Source organism: Rhea americana, unplaced genomic scaffold (assembly GCF_003343005.1).
Source record: "Rhea americana isolate MKP2758 unplaced genomic scaffold, rheAme1 scaffold_195, whole genome shotgun sequence".
Lineage (NCBI taxonomy): Eukaryota > Metazoa > Chordata > Aves > Rheiformes > Rheidae > Rhea > Rhea americana.
The window spans coordinates 61,213-67,125 of NW_028186094.1; the positions used below are offsets into that span (position 1 = coordinate 61,213).

At 47.8% G+C, this 5,913-nt stretch overlaps 1 protein-coding gene across 4 annotated transcripts in view; it reads left to right on the forward strand.

The window, feature by feature from the left end:
• Positions 1-5,521: 5,521 nt before the first annotated feature.
• Positions 5,522-5,913, forward strand: part of HIVEP3 (HIVEP zinc finger 3) — a 141,586-nt gene continuing 141,194 nt past the window's right edge. For 2 of the 4 annotated variants that reach the window (XM_085302955.1, XM_085302959.1), the window contains exon 1: positions 5,522-5,605. The gene's annotated coding sequence lies outside the window, so the exon portion shown is untranslated. The remainder of the gene's footprint in view (positions 5,606-5,913) is intronic. The other 2 variants (XM_085302956.1, XM_085302958.1) reach the window with 1 other exon arrangement.

Here is a 5,913-nt window from a genome sequence, read left to right on the forward strand (position 1 = left end):
CCTAATACTTTTTAAAAATGCTGGACTCAGTTTTCCAGGTTGCAAAGCACCTAAGTTTTGCTGCAATCCAGGTGGCAAACAGCTGGAGAAGAATCTTTAATTCCTCACTAGGAAAGGAGAAGCACGTAGGGCTGCGTTTGAAACGATCCAGCCATTTCTGGCACGGCACGACAGAAAGGGCTGAAATACAAATGCTGTTTTGTTGTCCTCATCTCAGCCTCCAGAACCCCCACGTTAAATAGCACCACCAGTGAAGCCCTTGGTATCACCAAGCTAGAGTAAATTACTAATCACAGGTGAAGATTTTGACCTGCAGCCTCTAGCCCAAAGTGATCCAAGCTCTCTGAGAAAAATGGGGCACCTGAAGACTGAATGCTGTAGCCTGCAAGACAGCAATCTGCTGCTGGTAAAAGCAGGCGGATGTGAACCACACCAAGATCCTCATATTAGCAGCAGGAAGCCCTTGCCTACAGCTGCAGGTCTTGGTTAAGGTGCCTACGACAGCTAGTCAGCAAAATTTGTCTGCTGTAGCAGGTCCAACACCAATACTCTGTATCTTTTGCCTTTTGTCGGAGCGATGGCGGCATTGCTGTCTTCCAAGGAAAGGGTTTTCTTCCAGGGAACAGTGAAAGCAAGAGAGGCGCGTCTTCCACACGGCGTATGTTTTGCAGGATGTGCACGTGTTTGATGGTCCTTGTGTGCTGGTCTTCGTCTTGAACGGACTTGAAAGCGAGCGTTGCGTGTGACGAGGGGARGGTGTTCTGGTTTCCTCTCACGGGCGGCACTTGATCTTCCAGCACAGTTCGTGACCCAGACCCAGACTGCTGCTGGGGCCACATCCTGCCGGGCAGGTGATGGGTGTCACTCCTCTCCGTTTCACCACAAATAAGATAATTTAGAGAGAGGYTGAGGATGGTCATTTGGGGCGGAGCTCAGAATAGAGCCCAGGACCTAATATGACACCTTTTGGTGTCATCTTGCTCACAGCTCAGCCTCTGTGCAACCATCTGCAGTTCTGTGATGGGTCCTTGGAGCTGCATGAGTTCATCGACATTCAGAAATGAGTCATTCAGTGCTGTTTCATCAATAGTTTTGAAGCTTGCTAACAAAATGTGTGTCCTGTTACTCCTAAAAGTGACACAGTGCCCCATGCATAATTTATGCAACAAAGTTTATGTTTGATCTTCATATTCCAAATTCAAGCCCATTATATAAGGGAAAAAAAAACACTTTGTGATTCTTTGATTACCCTGGTGCAAACAATAATGTTTAGGTGTCTGCAGCCTTTTTTTTTCCCCACCCAGAAATTGTGTTGAGGAAAGGAGGAAAAAGGTCTTTGGCCATTTTTTAGGTTTTCTAGAGGTGTGATAGTCCAAAAACCAGTTGTTGTAGCTAGATCACTGAGGGTCTAGAAATCCCAGGCGAATATGGGCAGTATTGAGCTAGACAATCTGAGAGCATGCGGTAAGCTGGATGTGCCTCGCTGGTGCTGGATCCCTTGTGGCAGTGCTGTGAGACAAATACACCTAGGACATTATGTTGGATTTCTTGCATGGGGCATAAATGCACATGTTTGTCCTATTCATACCAAGAGGCTGGGTTAAAATTGTATAAACAACCTCAATTCTGATGTTCCTGACCTGACTCCTTTAGGAAGAAAGCAGAAATCCATTAGAAAATCAGCATTGCTGAACATTTGACCGCTTTGACTTGCAGCATTAGTGTTGTTTTAGCACGGTTTGTGTTTCTTTTGGTTTTGTTTATACCTCCTCTGGTATAGCATGCTTTTAAATTCACGTGAGGGCTCTTAAATGATTTTGGTGCTTATAGTGGGTTTATGTTGCAAAGCAGTGTGTGCAGAAATGGACTGGGATGGTAGTAGTTGTTTCACTGGCATTTTTTTTGGTTGATGGTGGTGGTCTCCTGATAGCTCTTGAGATGGAATATTTAATTACTCAATTTATTGAACAGTGCCTGAACAGCTGTGAGGGATTTTTTCCCTCTTTTCAGCGAGGAGGTTCCTGAAAGGTCAGAATTTGATGTAAATGTACCTTGTTCCAAAAGTCAGCTTTATTTTTAAACGTGTACCATTTACCTCTCATGGCTGACTGGAGACCTCTGAGGCTAACTGAGAAAATAAAAAGTGTTTTATCCAGAGAATACCAGTTTGAGTACAACTGAAATTGTAAATTATTCCTATCTTATGGATTCTGGATGGCCCATTTCATCAGAAACGATCGTATTTTGCCCAAAGTGGTGGATTCTAAGGCAAAGTCCTGAACTAAGCTGGCTTTGCAGCCCGAACTACCTTCAAGACACGCTGTGTGATACACTGACACACGGCAGCAGTTATGGGCAGTTTGTCCCGCTGGGCAGATAGCAAGCTCAGTTTGCCAGGAATGGCATTAAATTCATATCCTATAGTTTTCTGAACTCAAATTTATAGTGATGTGCAACCTATTCTGCAATGTGCAAATTAGCTCATTAAACACTTTGCATAAGATCCACAGAAGCTGGCAGCTAGGGAGAGGAAATCAAACCCGCTCACGCTTTGTTCACCTGCGTTCAAAGTCAAGAAATCTTCTCGAAATGATTCATCCCAAGCCACAGGCTCCTAAACCATGGTTTGCCTTCTGCAGAGCTGTTCCACAGCGAGAAGCAGGCTGCTGAGCTAAAAGGAAGCTTTTTTAGCTGCAAAATTGTGCAAGCCAGCATGTGCTATTTCTGGAGCACGCTGTAATGTATGCGTCTAGCCTGGCTCTCTTCGGTAACGGCCAAATGTTTTTCAAGCGACGAAGAAGGTAAAATAGAACAACACTGTACCGCGGCCAGATTTTTCCATGCGTTCCTTAAACGGTGCCTGCAGAAGCCTGCACGTGCGCTCACCAACACCTAATTAAATGCATTGATTAGCAGCGGGATGGTGCAGGGAGGCAGGGATGTCCTCGGCTGCAGGCTGGGCTCAGCTGGGCGCCGCGCTGTGCTTCCCTGCCGCAGGGTCGCGGCGAGCCATCGCCCGGAGCGCGCGCGGTCCGATGTCCGGCGAGCCCCGGGTCTGCGCGAGGATCGGTGCGACTGAGCGAGCCGGCAGGTTTGTGCTGGGTGAGTAGGAAGCAGAGGAGAGAGGGGAAGAGAGGCAGCAATCTAGAYGTTCAAAATAACCTGGAAGAAAAAGGCAACGTGAGACAGAAAAATAAACTGACGCACACAATAAGTGGAAAACACAGAAAAAAATTAACCCATGGTAGGGACACAGCCTTTGCCTACCTTCAGATTTTTTTTACCCATAAACGAAAAAGTGCTAAAAACTGCAAACTCTCAGTGCAGACGTTCTGCCTCGGCACGGTTCCCAGGTGCACGGCTCCCTGCAGCGCTGTGGCTTAGCCCGGTTTCGAAGCGGCACATGGGYGAACCTGGGTAAAAGCCTTCGCTTACGCTGGGGCGGGCGCCTGCCCCCCGAAACGGAGCGGCAGCGACGCACGAGCCAGCGGCTTGGTCACCGAAAACAGGACGAGGGAAAAGCAAACCCAGAGGGAGAAGGAAGTGGCAAAGAATAATAATATACGTCGCACCGGCTGCAGCGCTTTCAACCCTGAGATCTCGGATCGCCTTCGGGTTGGAGGGAGAGTCGGGATCGTTATCTCGGTTGCGCAGGCTGCAAAAACTGTCACGCAGAGACGTCGTGCATGAAGCAAGAGCTGAACTGGCTCGTTAGGGTGCTGGGAAAGGGGTAAATTTGCAGTAGAGAAAAGGACAACAAAGTCCCTAAAGAGAACTTAGAAGGGAATCTAATGTTAATTTAGAGCATGTGGCTCAGGATTTAATGGAGTTGTGCCCGTGCTGCTGTGTCCTGAAGTTGAATACCAACATTTATTCATGGGTTCTGTAGCGCTTTTTGGTCTTTCAAAATTCAAGCAGCTTTTTCTTGCAAGCCAGTTGCAAGATTAATATAGAAATACATTTTTCCCCCTTTGTTCAGCGTTGAGTATTATTTTCTTAACCAGTATTGTAGCTTTTTGTTCAAAATAATTAGAAGTTTTCTCCGCCAGCCTCGTAATACCATTGCATTCGGGTGTCTGCATCTGCGCTGCTGCAGTAATATTGTACAGAGTTTCCTGTAACAGCTCTGTGTCTGCCTGTACACGCAACACGTTTTCAGGAGAAAGCACTGATAAGGGTGAAGAATTCAAACTTAATTTTTACCAGTGGAGTGGATGATGGGCAAAATGTTAGAAGGAGTTGCTGGATACCCTAATAGCGTTAGCTTCGTTAAAGCCTCACTGTAAGAACTGTCTATAGTTATTTCCTCCTGGGTAATGAGAAAGATGAATTTAAACAGATAGGAAGAGTGAAAGTGGACGTGTATTTCCGAGGGAACCTGGAAGGAAGTCCGGTGCTGTGGGCAGAGCATAGGAACCGTATGGGGTCTGTGCTGRCCCTGGGCATGGTCTTGTTTGACCCCGGCTGAGAAATTGCAGCACTCCGTGCCTCAGTTTTTGCATCGGTGAAATAGAGATAATCRCTCGCTTGCATGTCTGAGCTTATGAGAATTAATAGGTGGCTGTAAAGTGCTTGGAAATCTCCAGTTAAAAGGAGTCACGCAAAGGCAAAGCCAGAGTGTGGCTTTTATTTATTTCTTTTTTGAAGTGTGCTCATGCCTTGCATTGCTCGCGGGCCTGGCCGTGGTCTGCCGTCCGGATGCTCAGGGTCATCCTGGAGATACCAGAGGCTGGTTCGAGCGCCCGGGCGGCTGTGGCAGTGGTGTTTGCTTGGCTGGACTTTCATGAATATGAGCAACTCACAGTCCTCCTGTGGGCTGTGACACRGTGAAGGTCGAGCACGTTGGGTGTCTCCATGCGGGACTGCTCACATTTGATTTCCATCCCTGAGGTGGTCGGGACAGTGTCTTGCGCACCTTCAAGGCCTTCCGCTTTAGGTGAGCCAGAAAGCCGGCAACCAGCCAGTCTTCTGCTCCTTCTCTTTTTTCCAATGGAAATGAGTCATCACACACTTAAATGCAGAGCCTGGGTCTCTGCAACAGTACTCTTTAAAAATTATTTCAAATCAAATATTTATGAAGCCAACTGTGCAAACAGTAACCTTGCAATAGCAGAACATGAAGGGCGACAATTAACAAGTGTGGAGCTGGTGGACTTGCTTGGTCGAATTTGGCGCTCCTGGGAATGAGGCAGGATCTGAAATCTGGCTCTCCCCTAAATACTTGCACATTCAGGTACTGTCTGGGGAGAGCACAGGGGGACAGCACGGAGAAAAATCCTGCAAAAAAATTAGGGGGAAAAAGGAATTAGAACAAAAACAATGGGAGCAGAAGGGATTCTGGWCAAGGAGTAGAAGGGGGGCAAGAAGGAAAAACCCCAATTCCTTGATGGGAACAAGTAGAAGACTATATGTGAGTTTCTAAAACAGCTGGAGTGGATGTGGCTGCATGTCCATGGTATAATTGACTTAYATTATTTTCTGGTCCGTCTTCGTTACATTTAGCTATCTCGTTTTCCTCTCCAGGCTCCCTTTCCTAGGCCACCGTATGAACACCTGAGTCTCCTTGAAGCTTCAGAGAGATGAATCAGTAACCACCTACCTACAGGTAAGAGGCTCAGCAATCATTTTGTTGCCTGCTCTGGTGGCCTGGAAAAGGCATGGGGACTGCAAGGCCTTCGGGCGGGCGCTGTCGCTTGGCTGCCCCCGCAGGGCTCTCGCACGCGGGGCGCGGGGGCTTTGAGCCCACGCTCGAGGTTGCACACGTTCGCGCCGCCGGGCGGTGGGACAGAGGCTCTCGGCGTCGGCCGCTCTTTGCCGTAGCTCTGCCTCCACGGAGGTGATGCAACCGTGGAAGTTTGCAGTGCAGAGAGGAGAAGTAAGGTGAACGGTCGTTTAAAAAGATGCTTTGAGTAG